This window comes from Cyprinodon tularosa, unplaced genomic scaffold (genome assembly GCF_016077235.1).
Source record: "Cyprinodon tularosa strain WSP-4 unplaced genomic scaffold, ASM1607723v1 ctg534, whole genome shotgun sequence".
Lineage (NCBI taxonomy): Eukaryota > Metazoa > Chordata > Actinopteri > Cyprinodontiformes > Cyprinodontidae > Cyprinodon > Cyprinodon tularosa.
This window is the reverse complement of record NW_024039268.1, coordinates 83,162-109,638: the sequence shown is the minus strand read 5'-3', so window position 1 is coordinate 109,638 and position 26,477 is coordinate 83,162. Positions and strand designations below refer to the sequence as shown.

Below are 26,477 nucleotides of genomic sequence, written 5' to 3'. Positions count from 1 at the left end.
CCTAAATGTGCTGCTATGATTTGCCATGATCATTTACCATGATGGGTTTGAGTGATCGAACCCATATGCAGAAAACACACTCAGAGAGCTAGTAAAAGTTAACAGGTTTATTGGTGAGTGTTACAATGTATAGAGAGAGAGAGATAGATACCTGGTAATTCTTAGAGGGGAACCCAGCGGTCTGGTAACCCAGAACCTCTAAGGGGGAGAACACAGGATGAATTCAAGGTCCGTGAGTAAACTGAACAAGGCTGATGAATAATTTTGAGTTGACTCACGTTTGGGGGTTCTTGGTGATCCTTAGGTCCTGTTTGTGGGATATTTGTCCAGAGGTTACAATACTCGTTGGAGGGCGGACAGGCATACCTGAGTTGGGCCTAGAGGAGCAAAGGAACGGACTGTCACTGGGATTTCCAGAGGCGGGCTTGAATGCCAAAGATGAAGGTTTTCCCTTGCTCAGAGAGGCAAAAGTTTTCCTTCCAAGGGAGGAGAAGGAGCAGGCTTATCCAGCGAATCAGGAGGGTTTCCTACCAGAGAACACAAAAAGACACAAATGCTAAGCTTAGGCTCGGAGATACAAAGGCAAGGATTAGACTCAGCTAATCTCAGGAGGCTAGAGTACCCAATACTGGCAAACAGTCTGGCGTCCAGGTGGTGACAGTCCTTAGCTCTTGTACTCCTCTGGTAATGACCCAACAAGCCGCAGGTGTGGAGGAAAAACCCGAAAGCCGCTCTTTAAGCCAGAACGGGCAAAGAGCACCATCTGGAGGTGGAAACAAAACATAAAAAAACAACCCACAAACAGAAACCTAACATATGTATCCGACCTCCGAGCTGGGAGTGAGAGTAAAAGTGCGATTGCAGGGATGGAAACTTTATTTTTCTTTCTTCTTCCCCAAATCCTAAAAATACATAAATCATACCAAGGAAGGCTGGTGACGGAGGATCGGGGATTTCAGGGTTAGGGAGCGCTGCTCTGATGGATGTTAGTTCCTGCTTGGTTCCTCATGACTCAATCAACTCCTCCCAACAGAAACATGTCCACCATAGAAAGATTCCTTTATTGTGTTTCTATAATTTCATCAATGCAACAAAAAACATAACCGCGCAGTAAAGTGGAGTACGATGGGAGCGTTCACTACTCCTCCCTCACCTCATGTTGCTATGTGACATTTGCTCCAGGATAAACATTTAATCATGAATGCTTATTATATATTGAAGCCCACATAGTCCTTTTCTATAGTGCGATAATACAATTAGAGCCCGTTTTGCCATACAAGGCATATATACGACTTTTCCATTTTTGTGGCTCCAGACAGATTTATTTTTTGTTTTTTGGTCCAATATGGCTTTTTGGGCAATTTGGGTTGCCGACCCCTGTGCTAAGCTAAAGCTAGCCTAGGCCACCATCAGAAAAAAAAAAACATGGGAATGTGACAAGTGCCCAGTAGAAAAATGCAGCAATGGAAAATGTGTTTTAAGTTGCTTCTGGACAAAGAGATTTAAGCTCAAATGAAGAGAATGTGAGCAGCACCAAAGCATGTAGATCTACTGAACAACAACCAAAACAGGAAGAGACACAATATGCCTTACAGAAGCCTCAGGAGTTTACTAGTGGTTCCTAGAATTTCTCAAAGTAGAATGGCATACAGATCTTTTAGTTACCAGGATCCTCTAGTCTCCTGTGGAACCATCTAACAGTTTTAGTCCATGAGGCAGACACCATGTCTAGGCTAGGCTTAAAAAGATTCCTGAAACCAGGTAGAAATTATTTCCAATATTTAAGAACATGCTTAATATCTAATGTTTGATTTAATCATGCTGTTGCTATAAAAATTACACTTTTACGTTAAATACACTGCATAATAGTTTGTTTATTTTATTACCTTTATTGATACTAGATAATTCACTGATGGTGGTCAGAGGACCCGGTGGAGCCAGTGTACGGCAGCCTCGCTTCTGTCATGTAATATGAACCACCATGTAGTTTGCCACCATCAGTGTGTGAGTGTGTGCGTGAATGGGTGAATGACTGAATGTAGTGTAAACCACTTTGGTCAAGTCCTCTGAGTTGAAACAGCACTATATAAGTACAGGCCATTTACCATTTTAAAGATAAATAAAACTAATAAAACAGCATTAGCAGATCTACAATAAGTTTATAGCAGGTGTGAATGACCTGATCATCTGGCTGTAATTCATAGAATCAGAAAAGGGCCCCAACATCTAATTTAGCTTAGGGCCCAATAGAGGATAGGCCGGCTCTGGTTAAGTGACAGCTGCCCTCATGGTTTTTGAGATATCAGGGATTTATTTGTTTGCTGCAAGGACTTTTTCATAATATAATCTTTTATTTGGACAGCAGCACAAACTCTTTGTGCATAAGAAACTGGTTGGATACAGGAAATACCTCTCGGCATTGACACCTGTGTTAAAAAGAAATGTCAGAAATCGTTCTTTTTCTTTGTTTTTTTCTAATTTTTTTTTCTATCTTTGTCTCTTTATTCAGAGGTTGTTGGTCGATGTCAACGTGACCTTAAAGCGTCTCTGAAGAAGGAGTTTGAACGTGTCTCTGAAGGCGTTGCTAAAGCTGGAAAGGAAACCTTTCTGGATGAGATCTACACAGAGCTCTACATCACAAAGGGAAAGACTACAGAGGTCAACGATGAACATGAGGTCAGAAGGATTGAAGCAGCATCCTGGAAACAAAACATACCAGGAGAAACAATCAGATCAGAAGACATCTTCAAATCACCAGAAGGAAGGAGTCGGATCAGAACCGTGATGACGATGGGCGTGGCTGGCATCGGGAAAACAGTCTTAACACAGAAGTTCACTCTGGACTGGGCTGAAGGCAGAACCAACCAGAACATCCAGTTCATATTTCCATTCACCTTCAGACAGCTGAATGTTCTGAAAGAGGAAAAGTTCAGCTTGGTGGAACTGATTCATAAACACTTTAAGCCAATCAGAGATGAAAGGATCCACAGCTTTGAAAACTTCCAGGTTCTGTTCATCTTAGATGGTCTGGATGAGAGTCGACTTTCTCTCCACCGTGATGAGATCCTGACTGATGTGACTGAGTCCACCTCAGTGGATGTTCTGCTGACTAACCTCATCAAAGGGAAACTGCTTCCAAAGGCTCTCCTCTGGATAACCACAAGACCTGCTGCAGCCAATCAGATCCCTCCTGAGTTTGTTGGCATGGTGACAGAGGTCAGAGGGTTCACCGACCCACAGAAGGAGGAGTACTTCAGGAAGAGGTTGAGAAATGAAGAGAAGGCCAGCAGGATCATCTCCCACATTAAAAGATTAAAAAGTCTCTTCATTATGTGTCCCATTCCCGTCTTCTGCTGGATCACTGCTGATGTTCTGGAGGGTTTATTGGAGACCAGAGATGGAGGAGAGCTGCCAAAGACCCTGACTGGGATGTACATCCGCTTCCTGAAGCTTCAGATTGAACGGAAAATTATCAAGTATGATGGAGGTCAGAAGACAGAGTCTCCATGGACTCCAGAGAACATCAAGATGGTTCAGTCTCTGCCTTTGAGCAGCTGCTGGAGGGAAACCTGATCTTCTATAAACCAGACCTGGAAAAGTGTGGCATCAACATCAAAGATGCTTCAATGTTCTCAGGAATGTTCACTGAGATCTTTAAAGAGGAGAGAGGGATGGACGACACCTCAGTCTACTCTTTCATTCATCTGAGCTTCCAGGAGTTTCTGGCTGCAGTCTACATGCTCCACTGCTTCACCAGCAGGAACACAGAGGTGGTGGAGAACTTCCTGGGAGAAAAATACAGAGAAACATCTCTGGAGGACTTCATGAAGAAAGTCATGGAGAAATCCCTCAGGAGTAAAAATGGCCACCTGGACTTGTTTGCTCTCAGAGATCCAGTGCTCAGCTCTGGCCTACATGCTGCAGATGTTAGATGTTCTGGATGAGTTAGACCTGGAGAAGTGCAACACATCAGATGATAGACGACGTAGACTGGTTCCAGCTGTGAGGAACTGCAGAAAGGCTCGGTGAGTCCAGATGTCTTCATGGTGTGATGCTGATTCAGCTCTATTGTCCTCCTGGTTCTTCTTCATGGTTCTAGATGCTTCTGGACATTTTTGCTCTTTAACTGTTTAGAGATTTGGATCAAATTTAAAATTTTCAATATATGTTTTCAGGTTCCATTGAAATGAATAGAAAACCTTCAGATTGTAGAAAATCTGTGTTTTCACTAAAGATCCAATCAACCAGAGACCCATCAGAACCTTTAAACTCCTCTTCACTCATTGGGCTGTTAGCCCAGAATTCACCTTTTTAGTCTCTTTGAATGTTTTTATAAAATCACTGTTTAGCTTTGATGGAAACTTGGACCATTCAGATCAATCCCTGCATTGCTGCTGTTGCCATGGAGACGAGTTGTTTGGACCCAGAACCAACTTTTCCTCTTGCCATAGATTTCCCTGAGTTTGTAAATTAGAGCCAAAATGTGTTAATTTGTCTGGTTTCAGAAAATGTCATTTCTGTACGAGTCCTAGTTTCCTTCAGATCCTCCCAAAGCTCTGAGAACTCTGCTTCCAGAGTTTGGAACCATTTTCCTCATCAACACTTCATCTGCAGCCTTTGTTGAAGCTGTTAGATGTCCTCCATAAAGACCTGCAGAGACATGAGCTTTAACCCTTTAGACATTCCAGCCTCTTCTAATTACTGGGAGAACTTTCACTGCTTTCACATGAAAAAATGCTGCTTGACCCAAACGCTCTGTCTCCTCCCAGAGGTTTGGGCCTTGATGTGGAGAGCAGATGTTCATCAGATGATGACATCACTGTTTGCTCATCATGTTTTAGTCTGTGTTTATTATCCAGATTGTCTGATTTCATTAGAACTGACTTTATTTCTCCTCTACTCACAGACTTGGTGGCTGTTCTCTCTATGAGGCTGACTGTGAAATTGTGGCCTCAGCTCTGAAGTCCAACCTTCATCTGACTGAAGTGATAATAGATGAGATCTATGTAGAGGGAACCTTAGGAAACTCTGGAATGAAGCGTCTGTGTGAGATACTGGAGAGTTCAATCTGCAAAGTGAAGAAACTGATGTGAGTTTTCTCTGTTTATTCAAACATCATCAACATTATCAAATATTGGACTTTTTTTCCCTGTTCTTAAAACTTTTAAAATGTTTTGTTGGGATGTAACAAAATGAGTAGAATTAGTGAAATTATAGTATTGAAGATGTTTCAGTTTGATTTGGGAAGGATTCAGACGGTTAGACAAAATAAGATGGCTTTATTTCTCATTTCTTATCTATATCTTTACATCTAGAATGGTGTTTGGTTCCTCTGGAGTAGAACCAGAACCACAAGAATGTTGGAACAATTATAATGAAAAATAATGTTTAAGAAGACGACAATAAAAGCTTAAAAACAATAAAACACTGATGGCAGCAGCAGGTTCCTCCTCCTCAGCTTTGTCCTGAAGCTGCTGTTGTGTTGGACAGGGTCAGAGAGAACCTGTCCTCTTTAATCTGACAGCTGTCAGAGAGGGTTGGAGCCATGTCTCTGTGAGCCAATGATGCTTCATCAGGGGACTGATCAGTAACCTTAGAGCTGATTCAGAGTTCCTCCATCTTGGTTCTGGTGATCTGATATGACCCAATATTATGGGTGGTAAAGGAGACCTGTGTCCTCACTGCAGCAAACATCTGATCCTCCTCTCCAGCCTCTCCTCTGTGGCTGGTGTCCTTCCTCTGTTGGGATGACTGAATGTCAGCAGGCAGATGGACGGCCTTTAAAATAGAAGCCACAACTTTAGAGCTTAGATGTCTGTATATGGATATTATATGTAAATATACTGGAGTTGTGACAGGCAGCCCGGGCCACAGGCGGCTACGCTCTACCGCTTCTATTCATTCTAGCTAATCTCAATTGTTCAATTCCATTTGGAGAGCGAGATCATCCGTGGTAGCAGCACTAGACATCTTCCAGGCATGTGAGTAAAACTAGCAGCAGTTCAGCGGACAGGATGAATGAACGGTAGCCGGAGCATGCGGATGACGTCATACACACTCTGCTTTGTTTTTAAAAGATATAAATATAAAAATATAACGGCGGATGTCTGGGGGACAGTGATTGGCCTACATGTTATGAATGCTGGCGTATCATAAATGATAAATGATGAACAGTTTAGTTTGTGCCTTCAAGTCGTTGCCCATAGGAAGACGTTACTTGGATATAACCTAACGGAATATCTTCAGAACAGCTCCAAATGACACAAAACTCATATGGGTGAGTAGAACATGCCAATGGAAAAACAAAAAACAAAGTTCCCCTTTAATAATAAAGAGAAGCCAGGATAGGAGAGATATGATCTCTCTTTTTCATTTTCATCAGAACTCTGGCTGCAGCATTTTGGATCAGCTGAAGGCTTTTAACTACAGTTTGTGGACTTCCTGATAGTAAAGAATTACAATAGTCCAGCCTTGAAGTAACAAATGCATGGACTAGTTTCTCAGCATCACCCCTGGACAGGAGATTGCTAATTTTTGCAATATTCCTCAGATGAAAGAAGGAAATTCTAGAAACCTCTTTGATATGGGATTTAAATGACAGGTCCTGATCAAAAACAACACCAAGATTTTTTACTTTATTATCTGAAATCAGTTTAATCCCATCCAAATGAAGTGACTGACTAATCAGCTTCTTTTTCAAAGACTCTGGTCCAAAGACTATAACTTCTGTTTTGTCTGCATTCAGAAGCAGAAAGTTAAGAGTCATCCAGGTTTTTATGTCTTCAGACATGCCTGTAATCTATGTAATGGGTTAGCTTCATCTGGATTATAGACAGATATAGCTGGGTATCATCAGCATAACAGTGGAAATTAATCCCATGCTGTCTAATAACTCTACCGATTGGGAGCATGTATAAAGTAAAGAGAATTGGTCCTAGCACTGATCCCTGTGGTACTCCACAGGTAACCTTTGAGCATGTGGAAGATCTGTCATTAACATGAACAAACTGAAATCTCCTTATTATCAATGAAGTTAGTCTTAAAATAATATATAATTCTGGGAGGTTTAGGTTAAAGTGCTTTTTATTCTATCCAGAACGAGCAGGAAACAAGGCAGGTATCTTTTCAGATATAAAGTAATGTAACCCGGATAGGAAAACATAAAAGAAATTTAAGATAATAAATAGCAAGGATAAGTTCATTTATTATATCCTTTTGTTTTAGTTCATTTAAAGTTCATATAAAGTTATTATAACTATGTTTTCATTGTTTAAAATAAGTTATTTTTATTTTGTGGGGAATTGCCAGTTAACATTGTATTTTCCTACAGCAGTATGGTCTGTGAAGGCAGCACAGGTGTGAGGGGAAAAAAACAAAAGAATAGCAGAAGGAGAGAGTTTGGTTGAGTGTTAGAGGAGATAGGAGAGGAGGAGTATGGCAGGCCATTTTAACATTTATTAGAAGCTGTATTGTTCCATTAGTTGATGTCTAAAAAAAGATTCTTCCTAGTAAAAACTCTATTCCTACTAGCCAGAAATGGACATATAGATATCCTAAATGACATGTTTGCTAGCAGAAATTACATTTTAGGCTTCCAAAAATATAATCGTACTAGTAAGAATAAACTCTCAAAAACCTAGAAATCTTTACAAATTCGATGTGGCCCTTTTGACATTTATTAGCTTAACTTAATATGTATTTCTGATGTTTCAAATTCATTTCTTCCTCGTCAAAATGAACATTTCAGATATCTTAGATAACATTCTTCCTATCTAAAGTATTTCAGATATCTGAAATGTAATTCTTACTAGGACAAATGACGTCTCCTTTCCCCATTTATGTGTATTGGTTTGTTACTTTCGGATATCCCAAATGACATTAGACTAAAATAAATTACACTGAAATATACACATATCTGTAATGTTATATTCATTTTTGACATATGAAATAGTAATCATGACCAGCAGTAACTCTATTATGGAGATCTGAAATTAGAATTCATCCTCGTCAGAATTCATTCTCAGATAGAAGAATATTATTTTAGATATCTGGAATGTTCATTTTGACTAGAAAAATGCATTTGAGAAATCTGGGTTACATATTCATTCAAGCTAATAAATGTCCGAATGGGCAGTGTGGGAGGTTAGGATTTGGCGGTGGACGGCCAGGCTGTGAATGGTTGGAGAGAGGGAAATGACGTGTCAGGAAGCGATCTTACGGAAATGGAGGAGGGATGTGATGGTGGGGAAAATGAAGGAATATGGTATACTCAAAAAGCTAAACACAAACGTAAAAAATCAAGACAACATACAGAATCGTCTGTCTGTCTCTGAGGCTGAAGAAGAAACAGTTGTGATGACAGAGTTTAAAATAGTTTTGAAAACGATCAAAGAGGGTGTGTCCTTTGGTAAGTGGAATCCAATTTAACTTACTAAAGAAATCAACTCACTGGTTGGAAAAGTGAAATACGTTAAAGTGTTGAGAGATGGAGCTTTATTGATCATTTGCAATGATATTAAGCAAAAAGAAAGGGCACTGAATATAAAAAAAGTCCTAGGTGAAAATGTGATGGGGAGAATGCTGAATAACAAGACATATGTGTGCAGCGTTATTTTAGGTATTTCTCCTGATGTGCCAGTGGATGACATTAAATCTAATGTATCAGGAATAATAATAATAATAATAATAATAATAATAACTTTGATTTATATACCGCCTTTCAGGACACCCAAGGTCGCTTTACAAGAGGTGAAGTAAGGGGGGGTAGGGACAGGGAGGGGGTTAGGAAGGGTAGGCAAGAGAGAAAAGGTGTGTTTTAAGGTGGTTTTGGAACTGTGTCAGGGAAGTTGCGGAACGGATAGGAGGGGGGAGGGCATTCCAAAGAGCCGGGGCCACTGCACAGAAAGCCCTGTTGCTTAAGGTCTTGAGTCTGGTACGGGGGATGGAAAGTAAGTTCTTGCTGGTGGAGCGCAGGGACCGTGACTGAGTGAGCGGGTGAAGAAGGTCAGTGATGTACTTGGGTGGCAGAGAATGAAGTGCTTTGTAAGTGAGGAGGAGGATTTTGTAGCTGATGCGTTGTTTGATTGGCAGCCAATGGAGTTTCTTGAGGATGGGGGTGATGTGCTGCCAGGGCTTGGTGTGGGTTAACACCCTGGCAGCTGAGTTCTGGACGTACTGCAATCTGTCTAGAGCTTTGTTGGGCAGCCCAGACAGGACACCATTGCAGTAGTCCAGACGGGAGATGACAAATGAATGAATGAGAGTTTCGGTGACTGAGTTGGTAAGTGACGGCCGGAGTCTTGAGATGTTACGGAGATGAAAGAAGGCAGATTTAGTGATGCTCTGGATGTGGAAACTGAGTGAGAGTGTGGAGTCCAAAATGACACCCAGGTTCCGCACTTTGGGCGATGGGGAGGTGGGACAGCCATCAATGACCAAGGTGAGGTCTCCAACCTTCCTGAGCAGCGGTGCTGGGGCCACCACCATGAGCTCGGTTTTGTGGGTGTTGAGTTTCAGAAGGTTGTTGGTCATCCAGGTTTTGATATCAAGGAGGCAGTTGTTAAGTTGTATTTGTGGGAGTTGTGAGGAGGGCATAGTGCTGACATACAGTTGGGTGTCGTCTGCGTAACAGTGGAAACTGAGTCCGTGGTTGCGGATGATCTGACCGAGGGGGAGCAAGTAGATGGTAAACAGCAGGGGACCAAGGACAGATCCCTGAGGAACGCCATGTTTAACTGTTGCAGTTGATGAGTTGGAGCCTTGCAGAGTGATATATTGTTTACGGTTGGAGAGGTAAGACTGAAACCAAGAGAGAGTGATATCGGTGAGGCCGGTGAGGTCTGAGAGACGGGAGAGGAGGATCGAGTGGGAAATAGTGTCAAAGGCAGCAGAGAGGTCAAGGAGGATGAGGACGGAGACAAGGCCGTCATCTGCAGCAATCAGGAGGTCGTTTGTTATTTTAATGAGGGCGGTTTCGGTGCTGTGATGGGGTCTAAAGCCCGATTGGAAAGGTTCAAAGAGCTCATGGTGGGACATGTGATGTTGTAGCTGAGCAGCCACTGCTCTTTCCAAGATCTTGCTCAGGAACGGAAGGTTAGAGATCGGACAGTAGTTGTTGGGGTCATCTGGGTCCAGGCCTGGCTTTTTAAGTGTTGGAGTCACGGCCGCCAGCTTGAAGCTGGAGGGTACCACACCAGAGCCAAGTGAGGCGTTGATGATGTCAGCCACCAGGGGGCAGATGGTGGGGAGACAGGCCTTCACAAGGGTCGTGGGTAGTGGATCCAGGCTGCAGGATGAGGTCCCAGCTTTGGTCAAAAGGGCGAGGACTTGATCAGCATCCAACAGAGAGAAAGTAGGGAGGCAGTGCTGTGGTGGGCAGGCAGAAGGATAGTATATGTCCTGCCGAGATAGTGTGGCCGGCGGGGGAGGTGTAGATGCCTGGAGCTGCTGGTGGATGGTGGCCACTTTCTGTTGGAGAAAGTCCAGGAATCTGGAGCAGAGATCAGCGGCATCAGAAGGTTGCGGCGCATCGGGGGGGTCAAGAAGACGATTGATGGTGGAAAAAAGCAATTTCGGATGCTTTTGTTGGCTATTTATAAGTGTTGAGTAGTGGAGTGTTTTTGCCTGGGTGAGAGCCTCTTTGTAGCACTTGACGTGGTCTCCGTAGGCTTCGAGGTGGACAGTCAGGCCGGATCTTTTGTAAAGCCTCTCAAGCCGGCACCCCATGGACTTAAGCCTCCGCAGCTCTGGGGTAAACCAGGGAGCGGGGCGGGTGTAGGAGACCTTTTTGGTGATGAGTGGAGCAACAGAGTCCAGGCTGAGGGCGAGGGCGCTGTTATAGTGTTCCACCAAGCCGTCAACAGTGCGGTTAGAGGGGTGGATGGCGAGGTTGGCAGCTAGGATGTTAGCCAGTGTAGGTATACACACACACTTTATGTTCCTGTATGTGATTAACCTTTTTTTAGGCTGCTTAGGGAGGGACAGTGGGACAGAGAACAGAATGGCTTGGTGGTCGGAAACAGCCAGGTCTGTGCAGCAGAGATTGAAGGGGCTTAATCCAACACAGCACACCAGGTCCAGGGTGTGCCCCTTGGCATGTGCCCCTGTAAATGTTGTTTAATGTCAAAACAGTCCAACAATGAGAGAAAATCCACAGCGAAGGATCAGCTGCTGGAGTCTACATGGATGTTAAAGTCACCCAGTATGAGAGTAGCTGGGGACATGGGGCAGACCGAAGCCAGCAGGTCCGAGAATTCCTGTAGAAAGCAGGAGGAGGCTTTCGGGGGGTGGTAGACAAGAACCACCTGGAGCTGTGTGGCACCAGGCAGCATGAAGTAAAGGCACTCAAATGATGATGTTGTGACTGGGATTTCTTTTAACTGGATGTCAGTGCGGTGTATAACAGCCAAGCCGCCGCCACGGCCGCAGCTGCAAGGCTTTTGGATGTAAGAATATCCAGAGGGAGTAGCTTGATTAAGTGTGATAAATTCATGAGGATTCTGCCATGTTTCGGTCAGGCAGAGAAAGTCCAAAGTTTTATCCAGAATAATTTCATGTAGAAGTAAGGCCTTGTTGTTGAGTGAGCGAACATTCAGTAACATGAAAGAGGCAGGTTGAGGCAGTGTGACAGCAGAGACGGTGTTGGCAGACGCACTAACCAGGGGGCTCAGAAGGACAGGTGGTGGGCGTGGCCCAGGTCGATGGCGTCGCCGAAGTGAGTTTGCCCTGATGGCCGGCACAGCCATAGTTGAAGCCAGGTAAACAAACTTATGCCTGGTAGCCCGATGCACATAAGGTGGACGGCGCAAGTGCCGAAGAGATTTTATCACCTCAAGGCAGTCTGGGAGCGCATGTGGGATGATGTTCCTGAGTTCCATTGCAGAGTAAGTAAAACAAGACATGGTGGGATGTGTGGTTGTTAGCAGCCTAGCTTAGCATGCTACTAGCTCCAGGCGAGTTGACGAGCCGGTGACCGAGCCGCAGCTGTAGCCCTCCGGCGAGTTGTTTACTTTGATTACTTTGTCCGGGCGGTACGGTAGCCAGCCGAGATTGGACCGGGTCATCCACGTTGGAGCATCCACAGTAGAGGGATTCCGATGCGGCGTTAGTATTTTAAACAACCAGGAAGGATAAAAGGATAAAAGGACAGGTAAAAAGGAGGGATAAAAAAAAAAAAAAAAAGGTTGGATGCGAGAAGCGGCGACAAACACGGCAGCGTCCTCTCAGCGTCCTCTCAGCAATCAGTGTCAGCAGTGAAACTAACTGACTGCAACTACAGAAACTGCTACTGCAGGATGGTAGTTAAAATTAAACGGTTGAAAAGAAATAAAAATGGGGAAAGAAGTGATAGTTTCTCTATCATGCTCAAGTTTGAAAAGAAGTCTCTACCAGACAAAGTGTTTATGGGAAATATGAGCTACTGTATGATGATCGACCATTTATTCCTTTGCCACTGCGCTGATTCAAGTGTTAGTTATATTCCAGTAATATGCAAGAAGTCTCATTAGTAAGGGTCTAGTTTAAAAAATAAATTTCTGATTTCATAATTAAGCCTCATATAATTTGCATTCAAGTTTTATCTGTTATTGTTAATGCAGCTAAAACTGCAATTTCTAAAGCAGGGGGGGAGGAAATAAAAAGTCTATTCTATGGTGGAATGAAGAATGTAGTGCTGCTATAAGGGGAAGAAATAAAGCTTTTAAATTGGTGAGGAGATGCCATACCTTTGAGGCATTAATTAAATATAAAAAAGCACAAGCTATAGTTGGGAAAACTATTAGAGCAGCTAAGAAGGCATGTTGGAGACAGTATTGTAATTCTATTGTAAGAGAAAACCAAATTATCTGAGGTATGGAGAGTTATTAAGAGAATGAATGGTGTTAAGAAAAAGCTTTCCTTACATGTTCTAGAATTTAATGGGAAGATAGCTGTTAGTAATAAAGAAAAAGCAGAGCTATTAGCAGAAACTTTAATTAAAGTGCATAGTTCTGAAAATGTATCTGAACATATAAAGATTAAGAAGATTGAAACTAATGTAAATGTATTGGGTAAACCTACAGGGCCATAATTATAATCATCCAACTAAGGCTGTGCTACAGGACTGCTGGGAGCATCATAAATCTGATTATAATAGCTTTGGATTAATTGGAGATATAAAAGCTCAAAATCTTGGTTTGACTCAGTTTCAGTTTGGCTTTACGGTTCCACAGTCTCCAATTCCACCATGGTTATTCATCGCACCAGAAGTTGATCTGCAATTGGGGGAATTTAATAAAAAGGGAAAGACTCCAGAATGGGTTGTAGTTAATAATTATTTTGGAAGATTTAAAGATAGTGTAATTATATTTACAGACAGTTCTAAAGATCCAAATAGTGGCAGAACAGGAGCAGCTGTGAATATCCCACACCATAAAGTCATGATTAAAAGGAGAACAACAGATCATCTAGCAGTTTTTACAGTTGAATTAATTGCCATTATGATAGCTTTAGAATGGTTGCTTGATGAAAATGTGTTGGATTAATTCTACAAGTTATTCTACTTTAATCATATTACTTTAATCATATTATACTTATACATTTATACTTACACATTTGCATATTCCTGTCTTACTTATATTACACAGAGTGTTGAAATGTTTTACTTACTTGCTGTATTACTAATGTTTGCTATTAGTCTGTCCAGGAGAATGCTGAAGGTCAGCCGGGTCAAGACGAGAACACGGAGAACTGTACACACTAGCACCAGATAAGGAGTGGAAGCTCTCCCTATCTTATGATGTTGTATGATGTTATACAGAACTTCTGGTTCCGACTGGTTTCATCCCCCCCTCCCTTTTAGCAGTCGGAACCACATTGTAGCCAGGGCGTTCCTTAATAAAAAGCTTGGAGAGCAGAGACTGCTTCAGAGTGAGTTGGAGATTGTAACTGAATGCAGTTTCTGATCCCCTCTCCTTGCAAGTGAATTATACTCAGTTCTCTGTGTCTTTCTTTTGTGCGGGTTGAATAAGGTGTTTGGTGTTTAAACCTAACAAAATGTTAAAGAAGGAAATAATTATATTATTGCATCAGATAGTCAAGCTCCATTATTAAGTATCAAATCTGACAAGTCTTGTAGATTAGATTTGTTATTAGATATATATAAACTATTAGGTTAGCTTCATAATAAGAATATTTTTGTTCGATTTGTCTGCATTCCTGCTCATGTAGGGATTGAAGGAAATGAAGAAGTAGATATATTGGCTAAACAGGCCTTAAAATCAGATATTAACTTAGGTATTCCTTTAAGCAAAGGTGAGGGTAAATCTATAATTCAAAATAAAAGCTGTAAGATTTGGCAGTAACAATGGGATAATCATGACACTGATAGAGATCCATATAAAATTCAGAAGACTGTGGGGGGGCGGTAAGAGTTGTACAAAAGGAAGGCGGAAAGAAGAGGTAATAATATCTTGACTTAGAATTGGTCATACTGGACTTAATATTTCTCTTTTCAGAATAGGGAAACATGACACAAGGATATGTAATCACTGTAATCAGATAGAAACAGCGGAACATGTATTAACGGAATGTGATTAGTATTCATAGGAACGTCAGCATTTAAAGTAAACACTAAATAGAGAAAAAATTTGGATTTTCAATTATAAACTTTCTAGGAAATGCATCTAATTTTGCTAGAAATCAGTTAATTAGATTTTTAGAAAACACTGTTGATCCATAGATAATATGCAGTTTTGTTCATACCATTGAGGTATGAATTAATAACTTCCCTCTGACATCACTGATAACCACACTCCATTCTGGTAGGTGGCAGTAAATGCACCTTAAGTTGGTTGCCATCCGCCAATAAAAAACATAACAAGAAGAACGTCAGGTTAGCAGGACCCAGTAGAGTTTGAAGGAGAAGCTGTTGGGCTGTGTGTTTGTTTTCTTTGTTGCTGGATGAACTTGAGAGTTAGAGTGAAGCTAAGCTAGCTGTTCACTAACATGGACTACTGGAAGCTGCTGTTTGGCTGCTAGAGTGGAACTTAAAGGGCTACAGAAGATCGTTAGCGGACTGGATAACGAGAGACGGACTCCAGATAGTCACTCTGAGGGCCCTCATCGCTCAGAGGACCTCTGGCCTAGTGGGAACTGAGGGCCAGTAATCTGGGACTTTAGCTTTCAGTCTAATGATTAGAACTGGACCTTAGCAGGAACGACCTGGAAGATGGTGTAGTGAAGCAGCTCTGTGGTTTTCTCCAGTCTCCCCTCTCTAAACTACAGAAATTGATGTCAGTCACCATGTTTTAGTTTAGTGCTGAAATTTCTGATGGTAAAGTTGTGTTGACTCTAACCTGCAGACATATGGCTGATTAAGGGTGTAGGTTTGATTTCAAACTTGGTAGGGACACTATTTGTCTTTAGTTTCATTTATTGCTAGATTTATACTAATTTTATAATCACTACACACACTAGATGCTGTTTATCAATGTTTGAAGCATCAGCGGCTCTGATTCAATTCAATTTAATTCAAGTCAGTTTATTTATATAGCGCCAAATTCACAACACATGTCATCTTAAGGCACTTTACAGTTCAACCAGATCATACAGTCAAATTGATACAAAGTTTTCTATCTAAGGAAAACCAGTTGATTGCATTGACTCATTGACTCAAATACAATCACTCACACTAAACATGCTTGTAGCGACAGTGGAGAGGAAAAACTCCCTTTTAACAGGAAGAAACCTCCAGCAGAACCAGGCTCAGTGTGAGCGGCCATCTGCCGAGGCCGACTGGGGTTCAAGGAGACAGAAGCAGAAATACAAAAAGCAGCTGTAAGAGGCGGCCCCGTCCAGGAAACACACAGCCAGGAAGACGAGCTCCGAGCCAGCTCCCATGCCAGAGGACGAAGACAGCACATCCACTCAGTCACGGTCAGAGAAACAGGACCACACTGGAAAACAGGCCGATCTCCAGCATCTTTAAACATCTCCATCCAGGTGCTGATGGAAGCAGCACAGCTGATGTTTCTTTCCAGGATGGCGTCACAGCCAAACAGGAACAGACGAGGCAAAGCTACTCTGAGGAAAAGCAGAGAGAGCAGAACGTTAGAGATTGAACTAACAGATTCGGCAGAATAGGAGATAGAGAGAGAATGAAGCAGAATGATGAAAAATGGGGCCCCTATGTCCTCCAGAAGTCTAAACCTATAGCAGCATAACTATAGAGATAGCTCAGGATAACCTGAGCCACCCTAACTATAAGCTTTATCAAAAAGGAAAATTTTAAGCCTAGCCTTAAAAGTAGACAGGGTGTCTGCCTCACGGACTAAAATTGGTAGTTGGTTCCACAGGAGAGGAGCCTGAGAACTAAAAGATCTGCCCCCCATTCTACTTTTAGAAATTCTAGGAACCACTAGTAAACCTGCAGATTGAGAGCGAAGTGCTCTGTTAGGAACATAAGGAACAATCAGATCTCTGATATCAGATGGAGCTTGGCCATTTAAGGCTTTATATGTGAGAAGGAGGATTTTAAATTCTATTCTGGATTTAACAGGAAGCCAATGAAGAGAAGCCAGGATAGGAGAGATATGATCTCTCTTTTTCATTTTCATCAGAACTCTGGCTGCAGCATTTTGGATCAGCTGAAGGCTTTTAACTACAGTTTGTGGACTTCCTGATAGTAAAGAATTACAATAGTCCAGCCTTGAAGTAACAAATGCATGGACTAGTTTCTCAGCATCACCCCTGGACAGGAGATTTCTCATTTTTGCAATATTCCTCAGATGAAAGAAGGAAATTCTAGAAACCTCTTTGATCTGGGATTTAAATGACAGGTCCTGATCAAAAACAACACCAAGATTTTTTACTTTATTATCTGAAATCAGTTTAATCCCATCCAAATGAAGTGACTGACTAATCAGCTTCTTTTTCAGAGACTCTGGTCCAAAGACTATAACTTCTGTTTTGTCTGCATTCAGAAGCAGAAAGTTAAGAGTCATCCAGGTTTTTATGTCTTCAGACATGCCTGTAATCTATGTAATGGGTTAGCTTCATCTGGATTATAGACAGATATAGCTGGGTATCATCAGCATAACAGTGGAAATTAATCCCATGCTGTCTAATAACTCTACCGATTGGGAGCATGTATAAAGTAAAGAGAATTGACCCTGGCACTGATCCCTGTGGTACTCCACAGGTAACCTTTGAGCATGTTGAAGATCTGTCATTAACATGAACAAACTGAATTCGATCAGATAGATAATTCAGGAATTAGGATTTTTCCCACTTTGAAAGGGGTTTCATTTGAACTCACCTGCGACTAAGACAGTAGGTTAATACGTGCCTATTTAACCAAATATAGTCTAAATATGTCTGTTATATATAGATTTATCCTGTATTTTCTTTTGAAGACATAGAATTGTCCTGAGGTAGACCCCACTGTTTTTTTTAATCTGATATGCTCTCTCTGTATCAAGCAAAATAATGCATTCAATGGGAGGCAAATAAATACTGTATTTAGATGAGTACTGGAACTATAAAAGGAACTGACACTGAGCTTTTAAAATATTAACTTCACTATGCAAGTTGTGAATCTGGGCTGTAGTTACTCTGTGTCGCTCATATCCAGGGCTGAAACAATATATCGTATTAATTCATTATTTAAATAATCGTCAACTAATTGAGTAATTGATTAATCATTAACTGGAGTATAGAGACTCATGCCTTTAGCTGACAGAGCGACCCAGTTAGAGCAGGAATCATATTGTATATTATTATGATCGTAAAATATAAAAATATTTTGCATTTAAAGATAAAAAAAATTCTGTCAATATTCTGCACCTAGAACACCTCAAGCGTTTCACCTGGTTTAGTGTCGTAAAAAAATCTTCTTTAGGGAACCTTTGGCTCTGCGATTATTAATCAAAGAAATAATCGACAGAGGAATCAATTTGCAAAATAATCATTAGTTGCAGCCCTAATTTTATGGGAACATTCCAAACAAACTTCGTACATAATACAGCAGTGAAGTGGAGAAAACAGCCAACCAGACAAACACGTTAATCAGGCAAACTATACTAAAATTCATGCGGCATCATTTGTGAGCTCCAAAAGAGATCACAGAATCCATTTACTGAACAAAATGAAACTATCACCTGAAGCCACTTCTCTTTCTACCTGTGCTGCAACATCATCACTCATTGTTTGACTTCCCTAAATTCAGCCACATCAAATACAAAATGATATTTATATTGTATATAAATCATTTGGTTCTTCTTAAAATCATTAAGACATCACTTGAAGCATTGAAGGGCCCGCTGCTTCAACTTCAAGCTGCCCTGCATCATTATTACTGTGTTGGGATCTGGAGAAGTTCCACCTTTCTCCAGCAGAGTTCTCCGTGGATCCTCCTGAGCTGAGCCTTCGACACACCTGAGGCGCATCTCATCATCAGGAGGATCCTCCAGTATATAACCTTCAGACCTTGCCTCAACGCCGCAGTGTTTATCCAGTTTGGAATCCAGTTTTCCCTTGTAAGCTCTGGATGAGCTTAACCTGCCGAGCCTGCCCTCTGAGCCAAACCTGAAGACTCTTCTCTGGATTCTCATGCTGCTCTGGACTAAGAGCTGGAAACCCAAAGTCAAGGTCTGCCCTCACGCTAGAAGCAAGACGCTGAAGCGGTTACTGAACTCTGCTGAACTAAACAATTCCTGGACCCAACAGTTCCTCTCTCAAAGCCAAACCCGGACTCCTCAAGGTATTAATCAGAACTCCCTTCGTGAGTTAAACACCCACATTGAAATACAGAACCAGATGATTCAAAGCTTGCTAACAACTTGAGCAGTGCTAACGCCACGCCGGTAGCACAACCATTTCCGGGTCCAGTTCCGCCTCCGAGGTCACCGGCGGTGACGTCATCACCTGAGTTCCGACCTAGTCTTCCTGAAAAGTTTTCAGGTAATATGAAAGACTGTAAGGGATTTTTGTTTCAATGCCGTTTGATTTTTCAAAACTCTCCTGGCAGTTTCCCAACGGATCATAAGAAAATAACTTTTATTTTGTCCCAATTGACCGGAAGAGCCCTAGAGTGGGCGCAGGCAAGGTTTGCCTCCGAAGAAAGCCTTAGTTGTCAATACTCTGATTTTGTTTCAGAGTTTTCTCAAGTATTTAACCAAGAAACGGACCAAACAGTAGACTCTCGTGCTCTTTTGAATCTTAGACAGGGGAATTCTTCAGTAGCTGACTTCTCAATAAACTTCCGGGTCAAAGCCGCAGCTTCCGGATGGAATCAATGTGCCTTAAAAAGTGCTTATTTTAAGGCTTTAAACGAAAACATTAAAGATGAGCTTGCAACCCTCGACGAACCAGCAACTCTTGAGGAATTAATCCGCCTGACAATTAGGATGGATAACAGGATCCGAGCCAGATACAGCTCTAAACCAAGGAATCATGGTTTTTTTCAATTCAGACACTGGCTTGAGGGAGCTGAGCACCCGGTTCTTGTTTGGACTGATCACAAGAACCTAGCCTACATCCAATCTGCCAAACAAGCCAATCCTCGGCAGTCAAGGTGGTCACTTTTCTTCTCACCCTTCAATCTCATAATCTCTTACAGACCCGGATACAAGAACATCAAACCCAATTCTCTCTCTCGTCTTTATTCCACTGATCAATCCGAGACGCCTGAACCTGTTCTTCCCGCTTCCTGCACTGTTGGAGTGGTTACCTGGGAAATCACCCAAACAGAACTTATGTCCCTTCTTCAGTCAGATCACGCCTGATACAATGGATGCATACAGCCAAGTTTTCCGCTCATCCGGGGGTGAGCAGAACCATCGCCCTAATCTCTAGACGTTTCTGGTGGCCTACCCTGCACAAGGATGTCAAGGACTATGTTATGGCTTGCCCTACCTGCGCCAGAAACAAAACCTCACATCAACCACCCTCAGGTCTGTTGCATCCTCTTCCAGTTCCCACTCGTCCCTGGTCTCACATCGCTATTGACTTCGTCACTGGTCTTCCCATCTCCCGAGGTATGTCTACAATCTTTACCATTGTTGACCGATTTTCGAAATCCTGCCATTTAATCCCCCTCAGGAAGCTTCCCACGGCCTTTCAAACCGCTCAGATCCTAGTAAAACACGTCTTCCGTCTTCATGGAATCCCCCAGGAAATCCTTTCGGACTGTGGACCCCAGTTCATTTCTCAAGTTTGGAAAGCCTTCTGCTCAGCACTTAACTGTAAGTCTTCACTCACCTCAGGTTATCATTCACAGTCAAACAGCCAAACTGAAAGAATGAACCAGCAGCTGTCTTGTCTAACCTCCAATAACCCCACCGACTGGAGCCAACACCTCACTTGGATTGAATACGCCCACAACTCTCTCAAGTCAGCTTCCACCGGCCAGTCACCATTTCAGGTTAGTCTTGGTTATCAACCTCCTCTTTTTCCTGCAGACGAGAGAGAGATTTCAGTTCAATCAGTCAACCATCACATCCGTCGTTGTCAACACATTTGGAGGGACACCATCGCTACACTCAACCGCTCCTCGGAGACAACTAAATGCTTCGCTGATTCAAGGAGACGTCCTGCCCCAGAGTACACCGTCGGTCAGGAGGTATGGCTCTCCACTCGGGACATTCCCCTCAAGGGGATGTCTCGTAAGCTTTTCATCTGTCTCCGTGGTGTTCTGCATACTGGGCTTTTCTGAAATCCATCATGACATACTGGATATCTGTGTTTCCTATAATCATGTAATATTACTATTATACAAGTGTGTTTTTAAATGTTTCAGTCTTTTATATCATCCTATGTTACTGTCTGACTGTTTAAATAGCTCCTTATGCCTATTTTCTTTTTAGTGGCATCATCTACAAAGCACAACACTAAGAAAGAGCCTAAGTTTATTTAAATATAAAATCACTCTTAACAATTATAAAAGATAATATTACACTATCTAATATGTAAAGTAATAATATTCAAAACAGCCAGATTCAAGCATTTTCACCAGACATTATTGTTTGTACTAATTTACTTATTGATTGTGTGGAATTCTATTTAAAATAAAATCAATGTAAATAGTGTTCCTCTGTTTGTCTTTATCCTTTTTCTAGAAGTAGAAATAGTAAATTAAATAGCACTGTTATTATGTGGAACCCAAACTATTCTAACAAAAAATAGCAGGTGTTTAGGTGGCATCTGGTGTTCTTATACTCTATAAAATAAATAAAACCTGCTATTTATACCTGATCTAACTCACAGGGTTGTCAACAAATTAAAACAGTAACAAAGAAGTATTAATAAAAGGGAAACAATCCCATTTTCCTTTCAGACGGCTGTGGCTAAGAACCAGAATTGTTGATAGTATTTGCTTGTCCATTTTACCAGCAGTCTTCAGAACTCCTGTCTGACTCAAAATATCTAGTTTTATAAAGGAAAACAAAGGTTTTTGTTGATAAAATGTATTATAGTTCAGAATTAGCTATTATTTTGAAATGCTAACATTTGTTCCACAGATCAAAACACTCTGTTGCTTGTTTATAAAAGTGCAATCAGTAACTTATAGATGATATTTATTTATTTAATTGGTACTAGTTTCGTACCCTAATATTAATTATAGTAACTGCAGTATTCTAGCATCAGTTTTTTTTTTATTACGCGCCCCCAAGTACGCACAGGCATGGACTAGGAAACAAAGATTCAGAAAGAGAGAAGGCTGAATTTAAGGCAGGAAAATCAGAGTGGAGTTAAACAGCGCAGTCCTGGAGAGGACACTTGGTTCTCCCGTTCTCCTCCTCTGTACGAGGCCCTGAGCTCCCGCTGCTGCTGCTGCATCTCTCAGTAGCAGATCCAGGGAGGCTGGATGGATCTAGACTGGAAGGTGGAGGCATTGTTAGGCTTTAGTGTCCCTGCCCATCTGGAGATTCTTCCAGAGAATTTCTCCCTTGTTTTTATGGTTTGATTAAAAAGAAGAAAAAACTGCTGATAAAGAGGAAGATAGAAGAAATAAAAACCCTTATGTGTCATTTAGTTTAATCCATGGATGTATTTCTGAGCTGAACTCACATTTCTGAGAACTTTGAACTGAACATTGCAGTTTTTGAAGTGAGAAACATCAAGTGAACGAAGCTCATCTTGACGTCATTTAATGTTGTTCTGTTTAAGGTGAACTAAAGATTGTCCCATTTTTGGGGGGTAAACTTTAGTAAATTTCCTAGAGATAGAGCAGCAGCATTTCTCCTTAGGCGCTCAGGTTCTGCTGTCGCTGCCATTGGGCAGCAGAGACCCAGTTCTGCTCTGTGAGAAACTCCATCAGTCATTTAGGCCTTTAAACGCGACTCTGCCATCTTCAGCTTTGCTTTCTATGTCAGGACATGAACTGAAGGCTCCAACCTTAAAGCTCTCAGGTTCCTCTGAGGGATTTCTTCTTGGTTTGTGGACGGAGATGCAGCCCAGAGAACCATGAAGTAACATTGATCAGCTGGCTCATTTAAAGACACAATGACATTCATGCTGTGCTTTGATGGACCATTTCTGCTTGGATGGAGGCTTGAAGAGGCCTGAACATGAGGTGGAGCCTTGGACACAAACTTTGAGCTGCAGCTGGGATCTAGAAAGGAAAACTGCTGGTTTTGTTCACAGAGTTTTAGAAATCAGGATTTTTTTGTCCTGCTCCATTTTCAGGCGTTTGCCATCCGTAAACTTTTAGTCTGGATCCTACCAATGTTTTCTAAATGAGACCCAGGACTGGGAACCACTGGGCTGTTGGATCATCCAGACACTGATTACTGAAGGACATCATTACCTGTTTATGTTTGGACTTTATTTCAGCACATGAAGATAAATAAAGGAGAACTAGTTCCAGTAGGAGCTGTGAACTGAGTTCAGAATATTTAGGTAGAGAACTATGAACATGAATCAGTTGATCTGAACCTGCTTGAACTGAGTTCAGAACCAGTTCTAGTTCAGGGAGAACTGGGTCAGCACTGGTAGAAGGTTCTAGATCTCTTTCTAACCTTCATCAGGTTAGTTATTCTACAGGATGTCTTTAAAATAGTTCAGTTGATATTTCTGTGAAGAATTTGATAGAATCAGCTGGAAAACAAAGTTCATATCTTCTATTCTAATCAATCTTTTCCTGAGTTGGTCTTTGGACTTGGAGCCTTCAGTTCATATCCTAACATAGAAAGCAAAGCTGAAGTTGGCAGAGTCATGGAGGATGGAAATGAACTAAACTTCCTGTCATTCATTTTCAGGGTGTTATGGCTCAGGGTCCTAAAAACTGGAGACCATGCCACAAGGTGCAGAGAGAAACATTGATTTAGGATCAAACACAGGTTAACAAAAACTAGAATGGATGGAAGTGTCTGTATCAGTGGGGTAGAGCAAATGATTGGATGTGTCTGTGTGATCATCAGAGTGACCACCATTTTTCTGATTTCACCATCAAAATGAGGACCGCTTGTTGTAAAGTGAGGACATTTTTCTGCTCCTGTTGAGCTGTTAGCTAACAGTTAGCTTTAGGGTTCATGTCAGGATCAGGGAATAGAAAGGGTTAAAATGACTGAAAATCAGTGGAAGTCAATACATGATGATGATGATGACGATGATGATGTCCAGCAGCAGGGTGTCCATCAGGGGGGCGTGGAGAGAGAGAGAAAGAGGCAGGGATTTCTATCCTCTGTTCAGGATCCCCATCACCATAACCAGCAAAGAGGAGGAGCAAGCAGGGCAGAAACACCAACACACAACCCAGCTCACAAGGCCTAGGGCTGAACAAAGGGTAGCTGACACACACTGTGTGCAGAGATCCACCTAGGCATGGGCCGCTACTGAGCTCCAATAAAAGCAATAGAAAAGAAAAAGAAGAACTCTAAAATACAGACCAAAACATGGAAGATGAAAAGGGGTACGATCAGTGCAGGTTCATCATCAACAGGATGCTAGCTTCACTTTTTTTCATTTCACACTTTATGTGATGCAGAGTTAGAAAAAATCCTAATGTCAGTTTTTCCAGTATTGTGCAGCCCTACTGTGGAATAATTGATCATCTAGTTGAATTGATCTGCATTCATCTCTATTTGTTCATCTCTCCTCCAAAGTTCTCCACAACTTGTTTTTTTTCTGTGAAACTTGAAGAATTTGGCAGCAGAAGCTGAGTTTGTATTGATGGAGCTGCTGGTGGAGCTGACAGAGATAAAGAGCTGAAGTCAGCAGGTCTTTATTGGAGCAGCAGCATGTTGGCATTAATATTAATGAGAGCTCTTTAACTGCTTCTGTTGGACTGTTCTAACCTGCATCCTGTTGGATCAGCTCACATCTTTCTGTTCTTTATCCAGGTTGATGGAGTGCGGTCTATCAAAGATCAGCTGTGATTCTCTGGTCTCAGCTCTGAAGTCAAACCCCTCCCATCTGACAGAACTGGACCTGAGGAGAAACAACCTGAAGGAGTCAGATGTTCAGCAGCTGCTGGATCTTGTAAAGAGTCCAGACTACAAACTGCAGATTCTGTAAGTAGATGGTTGGAGTGAGTCCAGCTGCTGTCAGCAGGATTGTTCTAAACCCAGTTAGTATCAAAGCAAAGATCCAGTGTTTCCAGTAAAGCTGCAGCTTCTCAGTGGGAGGAGAACGGTGACAGGCTTCCTGATTGGACACAGAGACAGCAATCAGCCAATCAGAGGAGCCAGAAGCTGGTTGTGTTCCTGTGTTTGTGTTGATGTGAAGACGACTGTTGTTGTTGTGTTCATGTCTCCAGGAAATGAAGCTGGATTCCAGCTGCCAGCCTTCCAACATGTCTAGAGACAGTGGTCCTCATCCATCAAACTGTGGGAGCATCAGATCTGATCTCAGACTCTTTGTTCTCTCATTTCAACAGGAAACAACTGATCAGTTTCATCTTAGCCACAGCTCTGAGATCAGTCTGAATGCAGCCTGGAAATCAGTGGCTCTGATTTCACAAACCATCATTCCATTTAGTCACCATGTGGTCTTTCTACAGAAGTCCACTCAGCACATCTGGACATGTGTCCTTCTGTCATTAGTCTCATCCAGATGTGTTCAGGGACAGCCTCCATGTTTCTTAGTCAGCTGATATTTCAGAAACAGATGAGATGTTGATCAGCAGCCAGAGTTTCTGTGTCTAAATGGAGCAGCAGCTAACATGTAGCAGCAGTAAATCCATCACTACAGTGTTTGTGCAGCAATGAAGCCTTCAGGACTCTCAGCAGGTGGTTTCCACTGTGGACTGGAGGGAAACCTGCAGAGGAACCAGACTGGATGCTAAAAATGTGTTGAGCTGTGTGAGCTTGGAGCTCAGTGTGTTCACTCCAACACGTTAAGATGAGAGCTGAAAGGAAGCTGGCTCTGCTCCACAGCTGCTCTGAACAGGACTGAAGTCCCTGCTGCTCTTTATCCTGGATGTGCTGCATCACTGACTGACAGCTGATGGAGAGAGAGAGGCTGGAAACACTCACTGATCTCCTCTCTTCATCCTTCTTCTCTCTGCAGGTTGTGGAGGATCTGATCTTAGTGGAGGAGAGAAGCTGATCTGTGTCCTGATGATCCTCAGAGGTTGAAGCTGCAGCAGTTTGAGTTTAAAGAGACTCTGACTGGATCCTGATGATGAACTCTGAGTTTAGAGATTTGTTTGTTTTCACTCCTTTTTCTCTTTGTTTTCATCGTCTCCATAATATCATGTTGATATTTTTTCCATCCAAATTAAAATTGAGAATAAAATAATCTATAACATGTGAAAAGATGAATTTAAAAAGAATCCTGAACAGTTTTATCAAACTTTTAATGAACTTTAATGTTAAATTTAGCGGATGCTGTTGTAAAGCTCAGAAAGTTCTCTCTCTTTGATTTAATATACCCACTGAACTTCCTGGATCAGATCTGAAAAGCTGCTCTGTCTTTCTGATTCTCTGAGAGCTGCAGCAGTTTCAGATGCTGAGATCTTTTTTCTTTGGGTGTTTCCTCTATTTCTCTCCATTCATTCTATCTCCATGTTCACCTGCAGAAACCTTTAGATCCTGCTGAAAATTTTTGTTGTTCCTGCTGATGAACCACCACTGTGGCTCATTGTTAGCAGGTTAGCTAAAACAGGTGTGGAGCGATCGAGGACCTCAGATGGACTCAGGAAGCCTTTCCAGTCCGGCCCCAGCAGGGTGGAGGAGTTCAAACAAAAAAAAATGTTCAAACCTGTAGAAGTAATCTGGGTTTAATACTTTTGTGTTTAAATCTATACAAACAGAATAATGTTCACATTAGGATCAAACTAAGCAATATCCATAATCCATATGTTGCTCTAAAACTTTGTTCATTTCATGTCAGAAATCGGGGTAGCTTTCTTCTACAACACAGGACAGAAGGACCCAGTATTCAAAGTGAGACAGACAGCTGGATAGTTCAAAGCGTTTATTTAAGCAAGAGCGGGCTGTGGATCAGCGGCTAGGGTGTCTTTCACTGAAGCTCTTTTGGACAGAAACACAGGTTAGTGA

General features: G+C 42.0%; 1 pseudogene; it reads left to right on the top strand.

Moving 5' to 3' along the window:
* The first annotated feature begins 2,505 nt into the window (after nt 1-2,505).
* Nucleotides 2,506-25,796, top strand: LOC119796081 (annotated as a pseudogene).
* The last annotated feature ends 681 nt before the right edge of the window (nt 25,797-26,477 follow it).